Here is a 25,109-nt window from a genome sequence, read left to right as displayed (position 1 = left end):
CTCTCGATCTCTTGACCTCGTGATCCACCCGCCTCGGCCTCCCAAAGTGCTGGGATTACAGGCTTGAGCCACCGTGCCCAGCCAGGAGATCCAATTTTTAAGACCTCACATGTCTGGAAATAATTTTCCTTCACAATTTTGAAGCACTTGTTCAGTTGTCTTCACCACCAGTGTTGCTGTTGTGAAGTTTGAAGCCAATCTTGCTTCTTGTTTCCTAATCCTTTGCATGTGGCTCTCTTCCATCACCCCCTAATGTTGTAGGACCTTCTTCTTTTGGTCTTTAGTTTTATCTCAGTTCATTTTAGTTCATTTCACCACGTACCCTGGCTCAATTATGAAAAAGCGCTTAAGGTTTTTTTATCTCCCTGTTCGCCTTCATTTTTACTCTTCTCTCCTTCTGGAACTCACCATCTCGTACTAGACTTCTAACTTTATCTCTTCTTCTGTTTTCATGTCTTTCCCTTTTTATTCAATTTTCTAGAAAAATTTTTCATTTCTGTCATATTCCTAATTTCCAGGAGCTCTTTCTGGTCCTCTAAAACTGCTTCCCTCCTTCCCTCCATCTTCCTCCTTTTTCCTTTTCTTAATTCTTTTTTGTTTTAATAGACTCCTGTTCTTATTTGAGGGTAGATTATTTTCTCTTACCTCTTTGAGATGCTGGCAGTACTCTGCTTTGCATAGTTTTCTTGTCATCTAACTTGCGCTGCTCTGTTGTTTTGGTCCTTATTTTTATGTTAAAGGGTTTCCCCAAGTAATTATTGGTTGCCTGGCCAGTTACTCATCATAAGAACTACTGTGGGGTACCTTGGTGGGCTCCTTAGGGAAATGTGGAACATTCCCACTCATATCTCAGGCTGTACTTAAACCTTTCTTACTGATCCAGCCTCAGGTTTACCACAGAAAGAGGGGTGTTGGCAAGGTTGGCTGTGTGAAAGGACTCTGCAGCAGTGGTTCTGAGGAACCTCTCTTTTGCTCTTCTACAAGGAGGATATCTCTGGGCATCTGCCAGGGTGAAGGAAGAGCTGTGTTTAGTGGGAGAGTGCTTCTTAGTTAACAGTACACTTTTAACCATTGCTCCTTGTTTTAAGCACCGTCTCCACCCTCTCCTCAGTTCCCAGCACACACACCCATTTACCACCACAGCAGACTCAGAGGTGTCTGCTGTGCCCAATCGCTGAGCCTTTCCATGGTTCTGCCTTGTCAGCTGGGTGTCAGACTTAACCTTCCCAGGTTGGCTAAGTTAGTTACTGTTTGTCCATCTGTTTCTAGCTTCCAGATTTTTTGGCTGTTTTGTTCCTCTTCTTGTTTTATAAAAATAAACAAAAAGCAGGCAAATAAAAAGCAAATGGTACTGCCATTTTTATTACTAGATGTGAGCGCTGAATCTGCTGTCTTCATCCAGAGTCTCTTTAGGTTAAAAATATGTGAGTCATAAAATGAAAACAGTTTGGTTTCATTTACATTTGTGGGTCTGACTGCTGTTGTGTGCTACTTTATAAATACCTTTGTAATTTATGTTAATATGTTCATAGCTGTGGGTTACTGTCTGTCTAATACATAAAACAGAATTGTCACAGACATTAAAATGTAATTAACAGCTACAAAAACTGTCTACACGAGTTCTTTTGAGTGGTTTATACTACTTGCAAACATTGAAAAACTCCGTTGATTTTGTAAGCTTCATGGAAGTTACTTCATTTAAGTGTGATTTAGTGCATTTTATTTTCTGTGTAGACATAGGAAGGTTACTTGTGACTACAGTTTTTTCCTGTACATGAGTACCTCCCTTTAATGTGGCCCAGCTCAGTGCTGACTTGTTATAATGCTATTTGTTTCAGAGGTATTTTCCTTGGAGTCTTCTGTGACCTGTCTTTTCAGCCATCCATTAGATACAGTGACGGACAGCATTGATCTTTGATGACCAACAAAAGGTGTACCAATGACATTTCTGGACCTACTAAAGGGTAGCAAAGGAAATAATATTGCTGGATGTTAAAATCAGAGTTTTAAAGTGGCTCCAGGCTCTTCCATGGAAAAGATGGTGAAAACACAGTAGGCAGTTGGGTCCTGGCGGCAGTCCTATGCTGAGAGCACTATCCAGAGCTGCGTGGATTGCAGCAATGAGAATCCTCACTGCCAAGGACACAGGAAGAGCCAGGCTGAGTGTGGGAATCCATTTCCTTGGGCATAGACTGAGCTGGGAGGAAGGGATGTTTCCTCCCACAATTGGCATGAGAGGTGTGATGAGCACACACTTCTATAAGCTGACCGAGAGATTATATTTTATTGGGATATTTGATTGTTTAATTGAATGTTTTAAAAAGTACCTAGATCATGTCATTATCATGAATACCACCTGATTAATTTTTTTTTTTTTCATTTGGTTACATGTGAACAGTATGTGAATGTACTATTTGGAAGTTTTAAAATAATGCTTTGGAGACACTTTTGGTTTCCTTTGGGCCTTCTCTTCAGATTAAGAATAAGACAGATAATCTACTTTGGTGTGACTTAAAACAATAGCATTTTATCTTAGAAGTGCTCCGACAGAGCCCAAGCTCCTCTTCACGTGCCCTGCCGTTTAAACTTGGGCTGTTCATTGGAGTTCAAAATATGGCTCCCCTACCGCTCAAATAAGCTTTCATTAAAAAGACAGGTGGAGGAAACAAATGTTTGTTTCAGAAATCAGTTTAATGTCCACAGCGAGTTGCTGTATTAGCAGTAGATAAACTGTTCTCTTTATCGCAGAGCGTGGCTGCTGCGGTTCCAAACTGTCACAGTGCCTTGCAGTCCCTAGCGTTCTTATCACGGTGGAGGTTGATGGGTCGTTTTCATGCTACCTGTCCATGTGAGAAAAGCCTGTAGCAGTCTGTCAGATGAGCGCTTGCCTCGTTACCGAACCACGTGCAAACATCTGACTCGTTATTTTGGATCAGTTTTCCACATGGTCTTTGTATTTGTTGAACTATTTAGCTAAAGTGTCAATTGTAAAAGAAACTCAATCATTCTTCTTCCTCCCTGGAAGGAGAATTGAGGAACTGGTGTTTCTTTGGTTGTCATCACTGACGTATGTGGGTATTTCTAGTGTGCTGTTATAACATGGGGATAAATATTAAGGATTCACACCTCTTATGATAGAGAAACAGCCTTAGAAAACAGAAATGCCGAAAGGATTCTCTGATTCTGGTCAGGCCACTGTAATGAAAATACCATAAATTGGGTGGCTTATAAAAAGCAGAAATGTATTTCTCAGTTTTCGAGGCTGGAAGTTCGGGATCAAGATGCTTGGCAGATTGAGTGTCTGGTGAGGGCCGTTTCCCCGTTCCTGGACTGTGCCTTCTGGCTGTGTCCTCCTGTGGTGGAAGGCGGTAACCAGCTGAGTCTCCTTCCTAAGGGCTTCAGTCCCATTCATGAGGGCTGCGCCTTCAAGACCTAGCCACCTCCTGAGGGCCCAGCTTTTAATGCCATCACCTGATGAGTTTAGATTTCAACATACAAATTTTGGAGGGACACAAATGTTCAGATCATAGCAGATTTAGGACAATACAAAACAAAACAATAAAGTATTCTTATGAAACCACTTAGAACTGGAAATATTTTTTAGAAATAGGATTTAGAGACAGTTTTTGTCAATTTTTAATAACACGGTACTTTGCATTATCAGCATGAAAGAAGAATTCAGCCAGATCATTATAAGATAAAAGAAGTGACAGACCAAGCACGAATAGGGGTTATTTGGGTTTGTAATTTTAAGTGATTGAAAAAACAGACATTGGTGATTTGTAAGACATTTCTGATTTTTAAAAAATGAATTTAGTTTTTTCACCTCTAATGTGTTAAATTTTGTCATCAGTTGAAACTTTTGATTTCATTTTAATTGCTATATTACATATGCATTGTCTATATATTTCTTTAAAGGCATTTAAAAATTTGGAAGTCTATTTTGAAGTCTGTGTCAGAAGAGGCCAAATTCTCAGATTTAATACTTTTAGCTATATTTTCTAATGATACTTCTTTCAAAGACAAGATTACAAATTTTTTTGTCTCTCTGTCATAAGTCGTCTTTCTTGGTATAGTTCATTCATCTTCTGTTGCCTCAACATCTGGCTATAAAAGTGAAAAATGGATTTTTGAATTTGAAATTTGTACCTGAATTTTTGGATGAGAGACATTTTTATATAATTGTAAACACTGGGGACTACATCTGCCTCATAAATACTAGTAAAATTTCACACTCAGATTAATGAACTTATAAGTTGTTAGTCTGCATATATTTGATTTGCCTGAAAATAGATTTTTCAGGAAGTCTTAGCGACATACATTAACTACTTTTTCTAAGGGCTAGAACATGGAAAGACTTTATTTTACCCTGCTTTTCTTCACCCTTCAAGTAGACTTGCAGGCATGCAAGTGGAAGCCACCAGGATATGTCAGATAATATGTGAAGAGATGGATTTGTCTAGAGTGAGCTATAAAGTGAATTTCATCATATCAAATTTTATATGCCCATTGAGATTCTTAAGGAAAAAAAAAAGAGTGAGCATTCCTGTGGGGAAAAATTCGTTCTGAGAACAAGTAGTAAAATCACACTTAACAACTTCAGACATCTGTTGAAAATATGTCTTTAAAAATATTTAAAATATCATTTCCAATAATATTTTAATCCTCATAGTAGCAGGAGAGAGCATTTGATAATTGAGGCATTACTGGTCTCCCTGAGTGAATTTCCTACACAACAGGGAGCAGTAGGGCTGGGGCAGGGTGGGGGTGGGGAAGGCAAGCAGTTGAGAGGCTGTTCTCTGCCTTTCCCAGGGAGTAGCCATTCTGGTGGTCCGGTTCGTTCAGGACTTCCTCTCTTCCTTCCAGACTGTTCTAGCTTCAAAACACCCTGCATTACAGTCTTTGAAGAAGTAGGAAAGCCAGTGGCTGAAGTGCCCACTCATGACCTGGCCTTGCTAGTGAAGGTGGCAACCAGAGGAGCTGCAGAGCATCTCCTGCTTCACTGGGAACTTCAGTAAATCCTGCCTCGCCCCAGTTACAGGTCTTCATACTGTGAAAGCAGGCCCCATCTGAGGCCTGCCTTGGTGTTGAGAGGCTGGATGCTAGCAGGGAGCTCCAGGAGACATTCCGCTGGCTGTTTATAACCAGATCTGAACACAAAGCTTCCAGACCGGTGCAGGGGCCAGGAATACCTGAAAATGTCTCACTTCAGGGCCAGGGTCACGTAGAGTAAATATATTTGCCATTGAACAAATTATTTAGGTTAGATTGCCTTCATTGTCCTTTATGTATCTATAGTTTAAAAGTTTATAGTTTATGCCTTGGGTGTGGGTTGAAGAGCTTGCTTTGAATGTGAAGTCTTGTCAAAGACTGAGTCTCTGTGGTAACTTAGACCTGGTGGGAAAATGTGGATTCTGGGTTTGCTGGGAAAATAGAGGTACTTTTAAAGCCATACTTAAAATGGTAGTGTTAAAAAAAAAAAAAAAGTCGCATACATCCAGCTAAGAGCTGCTAATTCTGTTGTATTGCACATTATATGTTTACATTTTTTCAAAAACTGTGTGACATTGAACTCTAGAATTAAAACTCAGAATTAGAATATTTTACTAACCCTCTTGTTACCTTGCAATAATATTTAGTGATGATTCTGTATCCAAAAATGTCCTAATGACATCTAACAAACCATGCTTCTAAAGTCCGTACCTGTTTTGTATTTGGGATTTTTATTGTTTTCAAATATCTAGAACCTTTGGATTTCCTAGCATTATGCCTAAAAGGGTTTAGTGTTTATGTCAATAAGTATTTATGTCAGTATGCTTTGTAACTAGAATCTAAGTGTTTTTTTTTTTTTTCTTTTTCTTTTGCCTTGTCATTAATCTGGGGAGGTTTGAAACTAAGACTGCTGTCATGGTTTCTTCTTTCTTGCACAACCTATCTTGCTGCGGTTTCTTACCTATACCCATATAAATAACAGGCCAGCCTATGGTGTAGAAAAGTGAGATTTTTGGAGGGCAGAGATACCGTAGCTTACTTATCTTTTATATTTATCACCTCCTGGCTAGCACAGTGCCTGGAAACCAGTAGGTGATGGACAAATGGAAGGCGGTAATGGGATGCTAAGTGCATGGAATGTTCTTGTTCAGTTATGCGATGGGCAGTATTAAAACTGGTGCTAGACAGAATAATGGAAATCAGATTTCATGGCTAACCCTTTTGCACATTTGATAGGGAGTAATGGAGAAGGCCTGATACAGATGGGGACTGAAGGCTTTCTTGGAGCGAATAAGTTGCTCAAGGTCACCTAATTAATAAGCGACATGTCCAAGATGGACTCCTGGACTGACTCCAACACTGTTGCTCCTAATTACTGTCTTATCCTACTTTTAGGACTCTGAAGATGCCACATGGAAAGAAATATTCTGGTTGGCGAGTATCTTCTTATATGCTCTTACTTGTTCCAAGTCTTTGGGACAGCATCTAACTCTGGGGGCAGCTGGCACATCTGTGATGGGAGGCTGAGGGACCATCCCTGTGCAGGTGCACGTCCTGCTGTTGATTCCAGGGCCTCCTGGGACTGGACTCGTAGGTTACAAGAGCACTCACTTCTGTTTTTCCTTCTTGGGGAACCACATTGTGCTTTTTTCCTGATGGCTTATGTATACTTAATTGAAGACTTGGTTTTTCTCTTTTGGTTCCATGTTCTTAGATTTTAAAAAATAGTAAATGAGTTAATGGATAAATATATGCATATATAATATGGTACGCTGTCATATTGTTGGGAAGTTGGAATAGAATCTATGTAGAATAAAATAAAATAGACTGGATTTAAGCAACAGCCACTTCTCAAGGCGAGTGACCCTGAGCAAGTTACTTAAAATAGTCTGAACTACAAATTCTTTTTTACTAAACAAGAATTGTGATTAGTGAATGAGATTTCATGTGTAAAAGTAGGTCGCCTAGGACCTGGCTCTTAGTGCTCAGTACTCCTTTTCCCATTTCATCTTTTTTTGGAATCATACCTGGTCAGGTTAACCCATTGTTGTTGTTGTTGTTGTTGTTGTTGTTGTTTGAGATGGAGTTTCACTCTTTTTGCCCAGGCTGGAATGCAGTGGTGTGATCTCGGTTCACCACAACCTCTGCCTCCCAGGTTCAAGGGATTCTTTTACCTCAGCCTCCTGAGGAGCTGGGATTACAGGTGTGTGCCACCACGCCTGGCTAATTTTGTATTTTTAGTAGACATGGGGTTTCACCACATCGGCCAGGCTGGTCTTGAACTCCTGACCTCAGGTGATCCACCCACCTTGGCCTCCCAAAGTGCTAGGATTACAGATGTGAGCCACTGTGCCTGGCCTAACTCATCGGTTTTTCATCTGTTTGGTTTAGTGGCTTGCTAAGCTTTCTTTAATAATTTCCATTCAGTAAGACAGAGCCTTCCAGGAGACCAGATAAAAGGGAACTAGGTATTTGAGAAATAACAAGGTCTCGTAAGCACCCTGTTCCAACTGCTGCCCCCACTCTGTGGACGTGGATGTTGTTCCGTGAACCTGCTGGTGTGGCCATCCTTACGTGTTGGTTGTTTCTTGGTGCTTTGTTTTCCTCCATGCTGTTGTTCTCCCGAAACCCCGCCCCTTGGTCCATCTGTGTTTCATGCTGGACACACCCCTCCTGCTCTGAGGCTACTCTGTGTGCTGAAGACCTCTTGATTCCCCCTTCCTTCTTGTGCCAGCCATTCTTAGCAGAACTGCAACCAGCAAGGCAGTGACCACATGAACAGGCAATTTCTTGTTTCTTTCTTTCGCTTCTAGCCTGCAAGCGTGCCAGCATGCCCGTGCATGGCTTCTCATGTCTGTTTCCGGCACCTTATCTGTCTGCGCTGCCTGACAGATAAACAGAAGGCTCTTAAAGAATATGGGTTGAAGAAATGGGATCTGGGCACAGATTTTCATACCATTGTAACTAACCTGTGATTAATTTATTTGATTAATGATTGGAAAGTTCTGGATTAGCCCACTGAATAGAATTTTCTGTCACTATAATTGTGTTCAACTTAAGATTCTGACATTTCATAAGTTCAAAGTGAATAATTTTTATCATACTTTGAGGAGAGGGTAGCTAATAGTAGTCTTTTATTAGTTTAAACTTAAAGCATATTTAGGCACGAATATTTTTGTAGACTTTGTTAAAATCAATGATCAGTTTTTGAAGGAGAGAAACATTTAAGTAATTTGCTCAGGGTCACTCGTGATTTACAGGATAAGTGGAAATATGAGTATACATCACTGAAGATCTAGAATCTACAAATGATCTTCTCTGATGCAGTTGTGTTTCTCTGGTTGGCTGCATGTAGAGCTGTGATACACAAAGTGAATTGTTGAGCAGATGCGATGGAGTCTTGTCCAGCAGTACCTATGTGCCCTGTGGATTATTCTTCACTTAGGCGTGTTTGCCTTCCTGGTTCCTGAAGGACGAGCCTGGTCTTCCTCTACCTGTGGACAGTCTTAGGCATTGGATGGCTGACAAAGGGTGTCCTTTAGAGGGCTCTCTCCTGGATCTGTGGCCCCAGCCCCAGCCTGCCTCTCACCTGTGGGCTGGCCTTGTCAGCGCCTGCCAGAGCATTTCTCAGATACCCACGGCCTCCTTGGAAACAGCTCTTCCTCCATTTGCTTTGCCCACATCTTCTCTTAATGGGACCGTAGCATCCCCAGGCCCACGGGGGCAGTGTCAAAGCATCATATTGGATTTTGCCCTTTTTACCTGTACTGACTAGTTTTTCGTATTTAGTTTTTTTGTTCGTTCTGTTTGAAGAGGGTCTCACTCTGTCCCCAGGCTGGAGTGCAGTGCCTCACAGCTTACTGTGGCCTGTACCTCCTGGGCTCAGTCCTCCTGCCCTGGCCTTTCAAGTAGCTGGAATGATAGATGCGCACCACCATACCTGGTGAATTTTTAAATTTTTGGTTAGAGACGGGATCTACTTATCTTGCCCAGGCTGCTCTTAAACTCCTGGTAGGCTCAAGCAATCCTGCTGCTTCACCTCCCAAAGTGCTGGGATTACAGGTGTGAGCCACTGCGCCCAGCTGTTTTGTTTGTTTTAATGTACTGAAGGGGGGGGGGGCCCTGACTCTCCTGATTCCCCTTCTATGTGTGTGCTGTGGGAATCTCTCACCTAGAGAGCGAGGTTGGTAAGAGTGAGTTGAACGCTGCGGCTCCAGGCCTGGCGTGTACGGTACCACTCACTACCCCAACTACAAATCAGCAGGTGCATCTGCAGTCCCTTTTCAGTGTGGCCTGTCTTTTACATGGGACCTCTCTATGCTGGCCCCAGGCCTGCCCGTTTCTCACCATGTCCTTCATTCCTCTTAAATAAACCCACCTTCTTAAATATGTCGCACATTTTCGTGGTGCCATTATTTGTGACTTGGAAGTCCTGACCTCTTTACCTGCATCTCTCTCTGGTGCAACTCTGGCCACTCCTCAAAGCTGAGTTTCCTTCTCCCCCTCGGAGCTTTTCTCTGTTTCCGGAACGTGCATAGTGCCTTAAGGGTATCTCTCTAGGGTTGTGGCATATTGAATCTTGACTTATGGTAATTGGAATATGGGTCCTTTGCTCCTTTAAGGCCCTTAAGAGCAGGAGCCACATCTGGATTTTATCGCTGTGGCATAAAATGGAATAGCCCACCCATAGTAACCGATCAGGTAAATATTTGACTTTAATTCACACATAAGATCTACTTTTCCTTGGTACAATTTATAGTATTCTTTGAAAGACCATCTCTAAATGGCTTGAGTATATAGATTAAGAGTAGTGTCTAAATAATTATTTGAGGCTGATGGCCATTCGCTTATTCATCGTTCCCTCATCCCTTCCTGAAACGGGCACCATCACACTGCCATGTGTTGTGTAGCAGAAACTCAGTGTGTGGAAGGAAAGTCATTCTTTAGCTTCATAGGAAATGGTTGTGATTGTGTATTGGATGATCAACTTTCAGAGCTTTACACATCACTCATTTGAGTACCGTAAGCTTTCTTAATATCTGTGTCCATTTTCCAGTCCAGTTAGTGACATCTATATTTTGTTTCCTAAAGTATGGAACACTTTGCTCTTTATTCCAAATTAATCACATTTGTAACGCTCAAGATTAAAAGCCAGGTGAGGTGAGAAAGTTTTCATTGACCAGCTGTATTCGATTCTGAATTAGCGATTTTTGATATTTTTATTTCACACTCTACATTTTAGCATGAGAATGATAGAACCTCAAAATTATTACAGTCTTTCTCCCTGCCAGCTTCTCCTCACGAAAAAAGATGTCAGCCTCTGTTCAGATTTAAACAGTTCATGCCTTTTCAGTGAGCTGTTTTTTAAAATGAGTTCCTCAGGAAAAAGGTGACAAAGAAAGCTGTGCTTATTTGAGTATGTTTTCTTTGTCTTAATAAAAGGATGGCTTACAGCCGTGTTGTGGTGTTGCTTAATATTATAGAGGTTTTACCGCAGCTCTGTTGGCGATTACGAGAGGGCTACACTTTGGCTAACAAATGTAGTAAATGGGATGAAAATCCCCTGTGCTGTGCATTTCTCTGAATAACATGTTTATATAACATGCTAAATACTTCTGTTAAAGAACTGCTTTCCTGAAATTGCAAATTCCATTCCAGATTTTAGTGCTACTGAAGTGTACTGTTGAATATTCCAAATTATATGAGTATTTTTAAAGCATCTTTAAAATTTATCTGCACACACTGTCCTTGTTGAAGTTGGGTCTCTGGATGATACTGTTGACTTTCACATTGTACCTACAAGGCACTGAACAGACTTACTTAAAGAAATTTGCCAAAGTTTTATATTTTGAAGTAGATTGCACTGATGTGACCATGTGAGTAAATCACATGCACAGAGTAATAAGTTTGTATTAATATTTGTAAGATGGTATTGTGAACCGTGACCTGTGGCCCTGTCTGCTCCGCCTCACGCGTCTGGCCCTGTGCGCTGGAGGCTGAGCCCAGCCTTTGCCTTGTGGACTTGGGCCTAGATGTCTGTGTAGGCTCAGCTGTATCATCTGGGTTCCAGTGGCTTTACCCTGGACCATGGCCGCTCAGCCTGAGACTCATTGCTGATGCTGGCTGGGCTGTTCCACCTGGGGGGCGTGTCCACCTGGGGGCATCGCCGGCAACCCAGTTCCGAGTATTTTCATGCTGTTTTTTTTTTCCGCAGTCTATCGTTTGCCCCCATCAAAACAAGGCACTGCCCAGTCTCTTAAGCTGCCCACCTGGGAGTTATCCTTGTCGTTTTTCCCTCACTAACCACCTCCACTTGAGCACCAATTCCTGAAGATTGTGTCAGACATTTTTTGGGCTCCCCGATTTCATAGCCTTTACCCGAGTTGAGACCGTTGCTGTCACTGGCATGGGCAGTTGCTTTAGCCCCTCAAACAGTATATCCGCCAGTTATTGCCCATCTACTTCCAGACCATTCTCACTGTGAGGTCCACAGACAGACCCGAGGGTTCACAGATGGACTGCAGGAGGCTGCCAATCCTTTGGAATTAATTATTCAGATTTCTATATATGTGTGCAGATGCATTTTTCTGGCCAGTATACCCTCAAAGCTTCTATGAATCCCAAATGATTACAAACACTTATTATTTATTCTTTCACATAGAGCTTTCAGAGTAATCTTATTAAAATAAAATGGAAATCTGATCTGTTACTCTCCCGCTTAAAGTTCTTCAGTGAATATTTGTTGTGACATAAAATTCAAACTTGTGAATCTGATGGGTTGGCCCTTCTGGACTCCTGTCTTCCTGTTCACCGTTACTGCTGTCAGCTCTCCAGCCTGGCTCTAAGCACCACTCTGCTGCCATGCTTGCAGTTGGAGATTGCATGGTGCTGTGTTTCACCCCTCACTGTGCTGTGTTCCTTGTGGGCCCACACTCCTTCCCACTCCTGTTTCCTTCAGATGGCTCTCTGTGCTTCTTCCTTACCTGCTGGCTCCACCTACATTTATTCAACATCTGCTTCAATTAACATGTATCTCCCTATATTAAAATTACTTGTTGCTATTGAATGTGTCCCCTGCTGAACTTGTGACCCTCCTGAGTATTTTCCGAGTCTGGCACATAAGGTCTCACTGAATGCTAAAAGAAAGAACACATTAGAGCTGCCAGCCTCTGAAAGTTGGGTCCATGCCACCACTAGGCCTTCTTGCATAACCCTATTTATTCTTTTTTTAAAAAATGGAGACAGAGTCTCACCCTGTCGCCCAGCCTGAAGTGCAGTGGCATGATTTCAGCCCACTGCAACCTCTGCTGCCCGGATTCAAGCAATTCTTGTGCCTCAGCCTCCTGAGTAACTGGGACTACAGGTGCATACCACCACACCCAGCTAATTATTTTTGTATTTTTAGTAGAGACAGAGTTTTGCCATGTTGGCCAGGTTGGTCTCAAACTCCTGACCACAAGTAATCCACCTACGTTGGCCTCCCAAAGTGTGAGGATTACAGGCGTGAGCCACCGTGCACAGTCCATATTTGTCCTTGACTTTTGATTAGTTACCCAAGGTCTTTTGAAAGACTTCTCTCACCCTACATACTTAATCAGGCAGTTGCCCCTCCTCATGCCTCTACCAGCTGGGGGTCACGTTCTGTCTTTTGTTTTTGCTCTGTGGTGCCACACATTTTAGGCTTTCCTTTAGTTTCTTCACTCATCTGTCTGCCATTTTAAGAACTGCTTGTGTCGGCAAGGATTCTTAGACGTAAGCAATGAAGACTGAGTCTAGCCAATTCAAGCCGAAAAAGAATTATTGACAGACCGTTGGGAAGCTCACAGAATTGCCAGAAAGGCAGGAACAAGGGAGATCACACCATGAGGATGCTGCAAAATCAGGTCACAAGTACAGAGACGACCTGAGCATGCTGGGCACAACTTGTACCTCCATGTCACCCCACTGGCATGCTGGTAGCACACATGTGCACACACCTGAAATTGGGTATTGCTGTGTGTACAGCAAGGAGAAATTCCTCCTCTGCTTGTTTCTCTGTATTATTAGCTAATAAGCCAAAGACCCCATGTGCTTCTGATTGGCTATGTCAGTACTCTAGTTGTCTGTAGCTGGTTAATCTGGTTTCTAGTTTGGGAAAACAAGTGTTTGGCCTTTCCAGCTTCTCTGTTGGGAAGTGGAGTCTGCCTCCTATCAGGCTCATAAAAGATGAGGAGTTAACCAGATCCCAGAAGAGGGTGTATCGCTTGGGCAGCCAAATGGATGGACAGGTCATTACTACATTGCTGCTTTAATGCTTGCAATTACACTGCGCTTGCTTAAGGAAGTATTCGTTGGGAAGAGAAGTCACATTGTCACATGATTGTTTGCATAGTGATTGACCGTTTAGGAAGTGTTTTTGCATCAGCATTTCATTCAGTGAGGTGGAGGAAATATTGTAGTGCCATTTTGTAAGGAGGAGGTAAGGAAGCTGCTGGGCAAAGAGGTAATGCAGTGTCAAAAAGATAGGACAGTTAGCTGTTAGGGACAGAACTGCAGCTTCTGACTCCAGCACCCATGGAGGCTCTCCTCCGCACCAGCCTGTCCCTATTGTGCCCTGTGTATTGCTGTGAGGGGCCAGGGAGGCGTGTTCGAATCATACCCACACACTCGGAGCCTCTTCCAAAGGACTGAGATGCATACTAGGATATCTGGTTCTGCGAGGGCTAATTTGGCATTTTGTATTCTTGTTCTGTCTACTTGTGTTGTTTAATGTTGTAACATCTCTCTGGTTGACTGAAGCCATATGTCATTCAAATGGAACCTGTGCTTTGGCATTGGCCTGACAGTCACTCAGCTGTGGAGTACAGCAATAAAAATTAGGAAAACTGTATCTGTTCATTAGACCAGTGGAATTTACAAGCACTTTTGTGGCTGTGCCCCACAACTCTACACTCTGGCAAATGAGAGTACAGTAAATTAAGCCTTTGCCCTTTCTTTCCCTCTGTGAGTTGCATGTTTGTTTCTCACTTGCAAATTGCTGTAGAAGCCAGATAGAGGAGTACTTTAAAAGATTATAACAATGGAAAATCTGTTTTGGGAATGAATTGCCTCAAAACAAGTACTATAAGAGGTGCTCTAGCGGATTCTTTTTCATATTACACTAACACTTCTGCAAACCCTTAAGAATTTTATTTTAGGGGCCAGGTGTGGTGGCTCAGACATTGTAATCTCAGCAGTTTGGGAGGCCGAGGTGGGCGGATCATGAGGTCAGGAGTTCGAGACCAGCCTGGCCAATATGGTGAAACCCAGCCTCTACTAAAAATACAAAAATTGTCCACGTGTGTTGGTGTTGGTGTGCGCCTGTAGTCCCAGCTACTCGGGAGGCTGAGGCAAAAGAATTGCTTGAACCCGGGAGGCGGAGATTGCGGACAGCCAAGATTGTGCCACTGCACTCCAGCCGGGGCAAAAAGTGGAGACTTAATCCAAAAAAAAAAAAAAAAAGAGTTTTATCAGTATCGGGTAGTTTCTCTGTTATAGGAACCAGAGGGTTTATATCAGTGTTTTTGTAAAGTCACCTCCAGCTGGGAGTTAAGATAGAAACATATGACGTGTATATACGTGCAGTGTGCATACACGTGTGTGTAAGCTTAGCCTTCTTGTGTTTTAAACTAGTGATCTTTCACTTATAGCAGGAAAGCTGAGTCACCTCTTTCATGATGGTGGGAGAAAAGCGAAGCAAAAACTGCAACAAACAAAATCTCAAACCTTCTCAGCAGCAGCAGATAGCAAACAGTGATAGCAAACAGTGATTAGAGGAGAATGACCCTTCCAGCATCAGAAGATTTCCGAAGTCTGTTCCAGTAGGGGCTGCGGGCTTCTGGGAGCCCAGATACCCACGGACAGTGTACATTAGGTGTGAGGTGGAGGCCAGGTGGCAAGAGAGTGCAGGCCAATGTCTGAGAAGCCTGTGAAGAAAAGGAGATTTTCTGGGGGAGAGAGAATCTTGGAGTGAGCAAATGACCATGTCATTTAGTGGAGAGGGTCAAAGGAAAAGAGGGATGTGATGGGAGAGAGAAGGGAGGAGCTGGAAAATGGAATGCCAGTAGTGATGGGGAGAGAAAGAAAAATAGGTAGAATGTTCCATGATTGTGTTAGAGGCAAAAGCTTATTACAAGGCACTTCTACGATAGTAGATAAGATGATGTAGTGTTTAAAGTGTCAAACCTAAGGCTCTGTATAGAGTAAGAAACAATTATTTAAATTTATTGTATAATTTTGCATAAGAAAAACACACGTTGATGGCTTTTGGTGGATGGTGGTTATGAAAGCTTTTATTATTTTAGAAAATACTTGTTAGTTTTGTATAGTGAACAAACATTTTAAGTTGAAAACTGTTTGCATAGTCATTTTTCCATGTTTCTTATGTGTTTATTAGACCAGCATAATTTATAAGCACTTTTGTGGCTGCAGTGTAGAGAAAAAGGCTAAAGAGAAGGGTTTAGAAGCCTGTACTGGTCTTGTGAGCTTGATAGTATGTTAGAAGGGTGTTTCAGGCCGGGCGCGGTCTGGCTCACGCCTGTAAGCCCAGCACTTTGGGAGGCTGAGGCGGGTGGATCACGAGGTTAAGAGATCGAGACCATCCTGGTCAACATGGTGAAACCCCGTCTCTACTAAAAATACAAAAAATAGCTGGGCATGGTGGCGCATGCCTGTAGTCCCAGCTACTCGGGAGGCTGAGGCAGGAGAATTGCCTGAACCCAGGAGGCGGAGGTTGTGGTAAGCTGAGATAATGCCATTGCACTCCAGCCTGGGTAATCAGAGCGAAACTCTGTCTCAAAAAAAAAAAAAAAAAACAAAAAAAAAGTGTTTCAAATGTAGTGACAGTGACAGTGTGTTGCCTTGGGCCTGTAGGAGTTTCGAGAGCTCTGCCAGGTGAGTTGGCCCAAGTTAGGCCTCCCCCTTCTCCCGGGTGGCGGCTGTGTGGCCTGGAACAGCCTCCCTGGGAGCTACTTTTGGAACCTGAGAAAGCTGATTTCTCTTAATTAGGGCTTACTCTGGCAGTTGCCATTTGTTATTAGGAGAACCTGAAGTTGATCTTCTGGACCCAAATAGGGGTCTAGTATATGGTATTTGAAATTTTAGATGTATCAGATTTTAAATTCTGGCATACTGTATTTGGAGAAATTACATAATTTCTACTAGTTTCTGTTTTCAAAGCTTTGGAAAATAGGCTCTGTGCTTAACACTGTTTTAAAAAAATATATATGCATACATGTATGCACACATCTGTGTATATATAGTGTCACATGTAATATACCTTTAGCTTCTCTCAATGTCTGCACAGATGGCATATTGTCTTCAGTTTTGCATCATTCTTTTTCAGAGCCTGAGGACTGCACGGGTTCCCATGCCTCAATGCTGGGCTACTTTCAACAGCTGTTGTTGGAATTTGAGTCTTTAGTGATACATACTGGTGGATCGCCAGTGCTCCTGTCTCCATTGTGGGGAAGCAGTCATAGCAGTAATTCCAAATGGTAGATATTCCTTAAACATTGCCTCACAGTTTGGGGCTGCAGTGTTCCATTTTAGGTGGCAGCAAGTTTAACTTCCTCCCTATGGCTTATTTGGGTTACTATGGCGAAGGTGTGTTCTTGAGTAAGAATGTGAGCAGGCATTCTAAAGGCGAGTGCTGTGTGGGGGAACCCTAATGCTTACATATGCACAGTTGGTATTTGAGAACTAGAACTCATTCACTTGGGTGGTATCACACATACTTCTGTTTTAAAATTAAATGTACTAATTTATTTCAGAGTCAAGCATCCATATAGCCAGTTTTTTTTTTTTTTTTTTTTTTAAGCATCTGCTGTATGCATAGCATGGTCCTGGGAATTAACAAAATTCTGCCCCATCACTGCTCATCCTGTCCTGAATTATTCCTCTTTTCCTTAATGTGTTCCTTTCTTCCTCACCTGGGTTGCAGCTCTTCAACAGATTTTACTCCCTTTTCTCCTCTCTGCTGGTTGAAAGTGAGTCCCCCCTCTCAGCCTCAGTCCCAGTGGAGCAACAGTTCCCATGTTCTGGAACCCATTTCCACCAACTCCTCGGGCAGAGTTGGCTGGCTTGCCTTTCTGCTGTGCTTCTTTGGTACCCCTCAGAATCTCCCTCTTTGCTGGTGTGCTCCCTCTCTTCTGCTAGAGGCTGTTTTTGAGCAGAGATTCTGCCTTATTCATATTTGTGCCATCTACAGGGCCTGAGATGATTCTGTGGACACCTAATCATTGCACAATAAAGTATCAATCAACACATGTGGTAGAATGGAAAATATGGAAAAATGGAAATCCATTTGGGAAAACAAAGCATAGCTGCAGATACCAACTGTAAGGGTGCCTTGCCTTGCCTTTTTCTTTCATTGCTGTGGTCTCTTTAAATCAGGAGACCAGATATATAGCACGGTTTTCATCACCCATTGGCCACATGCTCTTCAGACATTTTTCTGTGAAAGGAACTGATTCTACATTTTTTTGTAGGATTGTTATGGAGGTAAATGAGATCATCTGTGTGAAGATAGTTTAAAAAGTTTAAAAGTGCTTTGTATAAAGTCTTGCTATTGACATGAGGGCTAGTTTTGGGAGAGGGGAGGTGATATCAATGAAAACATTTTATAATGACATCTGTCTGTTAGTTATTTTGTAAATCATTTTGTAGTACACAGGGCTGATTAGTTTTATACTGTATTTTTGTGGTTAGGAACTTTTATGTTGAGACCTCAGGAAAGAGAATGAAGTAAGGTTATAATAAAATCTTACAAGGGGAACTTCAAAAAAGGGGAGAGTTCACTGGCTTAATTTCTGCATTTTCTAAGGGTAGACCCTGAATTAACACGACTGCCTTGGGTTTCCTCTGGCCTCCCTGGGAGTTGCGGTCAGGGAGTATTTGTGAGGGACCTTTAGGCTCCTTATGCTGACAGCATCTTACTCCATGGCTCTCTCCCTGCGTCAGTCTTCCTCATCAGCTTGCAGTTTCTCAATTCTATGTTAACCATCTTTATTCTTGGTAGCATTATTGTAAATTTGGGGTACTAGTTATAATTTCTTCTGATTATTTCTCCCAGAGCTGTTATTTGCCCAGTAGTCAAATAAACCTGGCAAAGAGCTCATTGCTCAGGGGGACTCCCGAGTTACTCCAGGGATGTGGTGCTCTCAGAGCTCTTACAGTTGGGGTCCTCCACTCTGGACAAATAGATTGCCTGGTCTTCGTGACATTTTACTTTTCTTCTTTGGGGATCTGTGTGGAAATCATAGCCCTTCCTTCTCCTTTCTCTTCTTTACTTCTCTGAGCTTCACTTCCTTCTCTTCTGGCCCTGCTGCCTCTGAGTGCCATGTCTTCCATGCTCCCCTCTCCAGTGTGAGCCTGACACACACCAGCCCCAGCACTCGTCCCATGTTCCATAGCATGACCTTACTCTCCCATCCTCACCTTGGGACTGTCACCTGGCTGGCTCCAGCCCCATCTCTTCACTTTTCCTTGCTTTGACTCTTGATGTCTTTTGAGCGTTGCCCCTCCTCTGATTGGCAGGTGCTGGGGACAGGCTGATACCTGTTCTGCTGGTGTTTGCCTTCCTCCTGAGCGAGTGGTGTTTCCTGTAGACCTGCTCTGGCTTGTCAGCCTGCTCAGAACAACAGTAAGTTCTCTCTCTTTCTCTGGCAATGCCATTTTGTATCCACAACAGCTGTGGGTCAGGGGAGAGGTATTTCAAAAGCCAGAATCCCTGGACCCTGATTTATTCTGATACAGCATCACTTGGAACTGTTTTCCTTGAGATTCTCTAGGAAAAAAATCATGCCCTAATGCAGTGTTTTCTAAACTGTTGATCATGACTCTTTAATGGGAGCAAGAAAGTAATACATTAGGCTGCAACTGGAAATGTTTTTAATGGAAGGAATTTGATATAAAGAATAGGAAATACAAATGTAGCACATGCAGTGAGTGTCCTGTGTGTTCAAGGTTTTGATATAAAATATGTTTCTTCCTCTGAGTTGGAGTCAAAACATTTGACAGCCATTACTCTAATTTTCGGTATTTTTTAAGCTCCTTTGATTCTCCTCTCCATTTTCCTTCTAATGATAATTTAAGAAAAAAAAATTTTTTTTGTAGTTCAGATAAAGTAGATTTAAAATATGATCTATTTCCAGGACAACCTGATGAAAAACTGAAACCACAGCTAAGTGATTTGCCAGTTGCGCAACAGCTCTTCTCTATTCCATGCAGGCCTTTGCCTCCTAAGCAGTGTGCCTTCCCAGTGAAGCTCTAGCAGGTAAGGGTAAGGCAGCCACCTGAAGGGCGTTCCATCCAGGAGGATTAGGAGGTGTGTAAGGATGGAGCACCCAAACCCGGCAGGTGGCTTGTCCTGGATGCTGTACAGACACCACATGTGGGGTAGTCATAGTCAGCTAAGGGGGTGGCCGTGGTGTTTCTAGGATTATTAGGCTGCCACTGGTTTGGGGAGTGAAGTGTGCTGGAAAAAGGTGCTGAGATTCAAGAGGCGCCGAATGCCCAGATACTAGTGTTGCTAATTCTTTTTTCTGGCAGTAAGAAATAGCTGTAAGTTTTAAATGATTATGAGTGATTATTGAATGTAGTGTCTCCGGTCAGAAAACATTGTCATTTTTCCCAATTCTTTGTACCTTGTCTTGAGCTCAGAGAAATCCTTCCTGATTTCAGGAAGTGTTGCTACTGGGATAAACTTTGACTGTTCTTGTAAAAAACATTTTTGAAAGGAAACTAAATATGACAAATCATGTTTCCCCCATGACATATATGGTGTATCTTTTAAAATTAAAGTATTTATTGAAGTGAAAATCTTTGTAGGATACTGTTTGAAAGCTGGCTTTACCTTCTAATGGTAATATAGCTAAAATAAAGTAGAATTAGAATATGATCTAATTTCAGAACTAAAATATTTTGACCCAATTATCCTTATATGTCACTGGATTTTGAAGGGTTCTATCTTAGGACAGGTGTTTATACTAGTTAATGTCCAAAACAGTAAAATGGCTTCACCGAAGTCTATTGCCTTAACCTCAGAGGTGCTTAGAAGGGACAATCAGAATGTATCCATGTTGGACTATTGTTTTGAGGAGGGTAATTATGATTTTATGATTATTTATTTTTTTCAAAATGTGTAGTTTAGGATGCCTGATTTTAATGTTTTGTAAGTATGAAACGAGGAGACCATGGAAAGAAGTGAAACATTTAATTTGCTGAAAATTCTATATTCAGTAAGTCCTCCTCCCTTTCCACTGCCTGCCCCTGGGTGTCTTTCTGTTACTGATTTAAAAATGTCAACACCCTCTTATTTTTTTCTGACCAATCTTTTAGGACTGTTTGGTACACGTTCCACCTGATGAAATTTTAAAAGCTGCAGATTGTTTTCCTCAAGGGAAATAACTGAATTGTCTTCTTTTTATACAAACATTTACTTTGAAATATGTTGATATTTCAAGGATTTTGATATTTTAAAGCATCATCTCTTCATATTGCCACAACTGTAAAATGCACTTCCTGTTTAAACTATTGCCCAGTATCACAAGTTTATCATGTAAGTTAAGTTTATGTGCTAAATGACTCACAACAAAGCCTCCTCTTCCCACTTGTGCTTTGAAGGTACAGCATCCGCGTTGGTGGAAATTTTGTATCCTAATATTTTGCAGGTTGAGTATCCCTCATCTGGAAATTCGACATTAGGAATGCGCCAAAATCCTAAACTTTTTGAGTACTGATGTGATGCTCAGAGGAGATGCCTATTGGAGCACCCAAGATTTTAAACTTGTGAATTAGGGATGCTCAATAAGCAATTATGGATATCTCAAAGTTTGAAAAAGCTTGAAGTCCTAGACACTTCTGATCCCAAGCAGTTCAGATAAGGGACATCCTACCCATACTTTCTAAATTAATCTCAACTACACAGATTTTGCAATTTTGTTTTGTTTTGTTCTTGTCGCCCAGGCTGGAGTGCAGTGGTGTGATCTCGGCTTACTGCAACCTCCACCTCCTGGGTTGAAGTGATTCTCCTGCCTCAGCCTCTGGAGTAGCTGGGATTACAGTCACCTGCCACCATGGCTGGCTAACAATTTTAATTTTTTTTTGTTTTGAGATGGAGTTTTGCTCTTGTTGCCCAGGCTGGAGTGCAGTGGTGCAATCTCAGCTCACCGCAACCTCTACCTCCCAAGTTCAAGCAATTTTTTTGCCTCAGCCTCCCAAATAGCTGAGACTACAGGTGCGTGCCACCATGACTAGCTAATTTGTGTGTTTTTAGTAGGGACAGGGTTTCACCAATTTGACCAGGATGGTCTTGATCTCTTGACCTGGTGATCCACCTGCCTCAGCCTCCCAAAGTGCTGAGATTACAGGCGCGAGCCTCTGCGCCTGGCAACAATTTTTTAAAACTTAAAGAAGTATGTGTGCATTTCTCATTTGCGGCCTTTCTGCCTTATTCCAGCTTCTTTTCCCAGTCCTGCTGGCTCTCTTGTGTTCCCTGGGCTCCCCGTGTCTGCCCCTGTCCTGCTCTCCTGGGACACAGCATGGCCTTCAAAGTGTCCTTCTCCCTCTTGTCTCAGTCTGAGTGGCTGTTTGCCTCTTCCACCTTTCCCTTCCATTTAATGACTGAGCCTTGTGGGAGAGTGGAGTGAGTACTTCCATCTGTGACTACTGGGTGAAATTGTGCACGTTTCCTAATCCTTGACCGTAGCAAGAACAGAGTTGAAACAGTAGCCTTTCAAAGTCTTTTCCAGTTCTAGAAGTGTATGATAAAGTAGTTCACAATGTGTAACTATGCCAAGCCTTCCAAGGGGGGAGGGAATGGATACATATTTTTTCATTTAAAACAATAGCTCATTGATCCAGCGACATGTGGACTGTGTACTGGATATATTTTTGAGCATCTCCTCATCACTCCCCTTGCCCCAACTCAAACTATGATCCAGGGAAGAAAATGCAAGGAGTCAGTTTTTGAACCACTGATCCTACCTTTGCACATGGAATTCAGGGGAGGAATCACTGCTTTGTGAAACGGTAGGCTGGTGGTAGCAGCATCTTCTAATGTAGGAAGACTTCTTTATTTATAAACCCACTGCTCATTTGTTATATGTACATTATGAAACTCAGGGAGGGGATAAAAGACTCATGCTCATTGGAAGCCTGTCCTGTCCCACGTCATAGGGACGAACCCCCAGCCTCCTCTCTGTGTCAGCGTGTAGCCTCCACTTGGGAGAGCAGTGGGTGCCTTAACGTACCAATGCTGGCTTTTCCCACGGGACTGTCTGGTCATGGATTCTGCAGTCTACATGATTCTCAAAATCTCAGAGCAAGAAATTTAAGAGCCAAGTTGGGTTTTGGCTAGTCTGTGAAGTTGGACCCTTGCATGATTACCATTGCTGTTAACTTTTCTTCATTGCTGTGCATTTCACCATATACATCATTTAAATTTAGGGGTAGATAGATTAATGAGTAAATTTTCTCCCTGAAAAGTATCCTCATGGAACACTTAAGACTATCTTTTTAAAGGATGATGCTTTAAATTAATGCAGTTTTTAAAATTTTCATTTTTGAGGGGCTTGGAGTTTTCTTCTATTTTCATTAGTTTAGTTATAAAAATCATTTTGAGGGGGGCCAGAAGAGAAAAAGGATACAGAAAGGCTTTGGAAGCACCTACCCTCCCACACTCTGAGAGTGGGCTTTTGACTGATGACAACAATGCAACCACATAATCTCACCTCAGCCCTAATTCTTCCCTTTGAGAAAAAAGAAGAAACAATTTCAAAGGCTGTATTTAAAACCCACACACGAATGAGTAATTTATATGTGTATATCATCAAGTATACGGTCCCCAGGGTAGAAAGTGGCCTGCAGTGAACGGTCTCACTCCTCCTGTTCCCCTTCAGGGCTCCCCTTCCAAACTGGAAGATACCAGTTGCTTGTCTGTTTGTTGACTCTTTTAAAATTCTAGTCTTCTTCTGGTAAATCCTATTTTCTGTACCCTGCCCCCACCCCTAGTTATCTCAAAGAGAACAGTCTCTTTTCAATCAAGCATTCACTGCACATGTTCCAGTCATGCGGTTACAAAGTTGACATTGCAGCCTCAGCAAAGGTTATCTCTTTAAAATTTTCTGAAATTCCCCTTTGGCACATTCATTTTGGCAGCTGGGTTTATATAGGAAAGTGGTAAAGCTCTTGGCTCCTCTTTTTGTGCTTTATAAAAATAGAAATCTCTGGCCAGAAGGGCAGATAAGCAAGAAGCTCCTCTGTAATTCCCATCAGTTCTGCTTCCCGAGTGTTTTCTGTTTTCCGCTGTAGTAAATGGTGTCCTCACCATGTGCTTGTGGACCAAGTGGGTGGTTTATAAAAACACGAACATACTGTAGCCTGACACTTATTTTAAAGTCTTATTAGAAAACCCTGCTGTTGTAACATGTGTGTGAAGCACTGTTAGACTGTTTTGACTTTTGCTTTTGTAATCCTTTTGCATTAAAAGAAATGGAAACAACTCAAAGATTATATTCACGGATTCAAAATTACCAGTTACAGTTTGGGCAATAGTATAACAAGAAAAAGGGAAAATCCAGATTGCTTTGCAGTGAGATGTTTTCATTGCTGAATAAATGATACCACGTGTATGCTTTCTTGGGACAGCATTTTCTGGGATGGAAACAACCAAATCCCTGTGAGGCAAGGCAGCTCAGGCCTTTTTATTTTCAAGTAGCTTTTTCTAGGAAAGTGTTGCTTCTGTGAGCAGAATTGACCCATTTATTACTATAGATTGCCTTGTGAGCCCTTTGTTTCTATGTATCCTATGACCTTCACAGTAATAGAGTTTTATGAAGTCATGTTGATGTATTTCCATAGTTAGGATTCTCTCATTTAAAACTGACTGTATATATTTGTTATGGAAAATATTTATTTTATTTTAAAATGCAAATATTGGTACCCTAGGTGTCAAAGCTTCCACATTAAAAGTGAGCGTGGCTCTTTTTACTGTTAAAAATTCTTTCTTTTTTTCTATTATTATATGAGTAAGGCATAGAAGCTTACAGGTGAATTTTTCACTGCTGTGATGGTTTAGGAAAGACCACATTTTAAAGTACCAGCTCTGTTTCCTTCAAGAATAGGTAGTATGAATCCTTTTGCTCACATGCAACCCTCCTGCCATACCAAGTTTATATACACTGGAAATATGTTATCTTTTTAAGCTATTTTACGGTAAGATTTACCATCCCTTGTACTAAACACACGCTCTTCTCTCAGAAGCTGCGGAGTTTTTCCTGATATTCTTCTATTTTGTCAAAAAATACACTGTAGACTTTATAGATCTGTGGTATCGAATACCCTCGATTGAATCCTTAGGAAGAAAGTGTTTTAAAGTGTGTAATTAGGGCACTTGAGCATAAAACTACAATTATACACTTGTGTGTTAATTTTGTGTACAGTAAGACCTTAGTTCAACACTGGTTGTAAATGAGAGGAAGCATTTTACTACTAGTGAATGCCTGCATTTTATGAATACTTAAATAAAATCTCTAATTGGCTGACCTGGAAAGAAAGGTGAAAACATCTGAAGTTCGGTGGGAGAGGAGAATACAAAATGTGTACTAGAGATTTCTTTTTAAAGGTTCCTAGAAAAGTGATCTCACTCTTGTGTACAGCCGTGCTTGCTGTGCCTTTGGGATCATTTGTGCTATTTTAGCTGCTGTTTCATAATAAAAGTGAACAGAGTGAAAGCAGTTTAGATAGGCCAAAGAAAAGAATCAAGGGACAGAGTGGCATAGACAGTTGTTGGCAAGGAATTTTTGGTATGTTTTTAAAAAAAGAAAAGGCTTTGGGCTGATACAATTGACTTGCGTTGGTTGACCATACATTTATTAATCAAATTCTATGTGCAAGAGTTAGGCAGCACTCCTTGAAGCTTGAGGGAGTTAATTTTAGGAAAACTAAAGGATGTACCACTTTGCAAAGTAGATAATAATGTGGCAGAACTTGTTACCCTAAAGAGATAGCCTGTACTGGAAATATAAATTAATTTAAGAAGTGTATAAATAAATTCATGGATAATAGATTTATAATGGTTATTAAGAGGAAATAAAGGC

At 41.7% G+C, this 25,109-nt stretch overlaps 1 protein-coding gene and 1 long non-coding RNA gene across 6 annotated transcripts in view; both read left to right on the top strand.

Moving 5' to 3' along the window:
• Positions 1 to 25,109, top strand: part of ARID1B (AT-rich interaction domain 1B) — a 436,956-nt gene that overhangs the window by 87,604 nt on the left and 324,243 nt on the right. The window lies entirely within an intron of this gene.
• LOC116536883 lies at positions 14,399 to 20,239 on the top strand. Its single transcript, XR_004262847.1, has 2 exons — positions 14,399 to 15,515; positions 15,836 to 20,239. It is a non-coding gene; the product is annotated as an uncharacterized LOC116536883 (long non-coding RNA).

Source organism: Sapajus apella, unplaced genomic scaffold (genome assembly GCF_009761245.1).
Source record: "Sapajus apella isolate SASKATOON/1434 unplaced genomic scaffold, GSC_monkey_1.0 scaffold105, whole genome shotgun sequence".
Taxonomy (NCBI): Eukaryota; Metazoa; Chordata; class Mammalia; order Primates; family Cebidae; genus Sapajus; species Sapajus apella.
The sequence above is the reverse complement of the archived record's forward strand: the minus strand, read 5'-3'. Positions and strand labels throughout refer to the sequence as shown.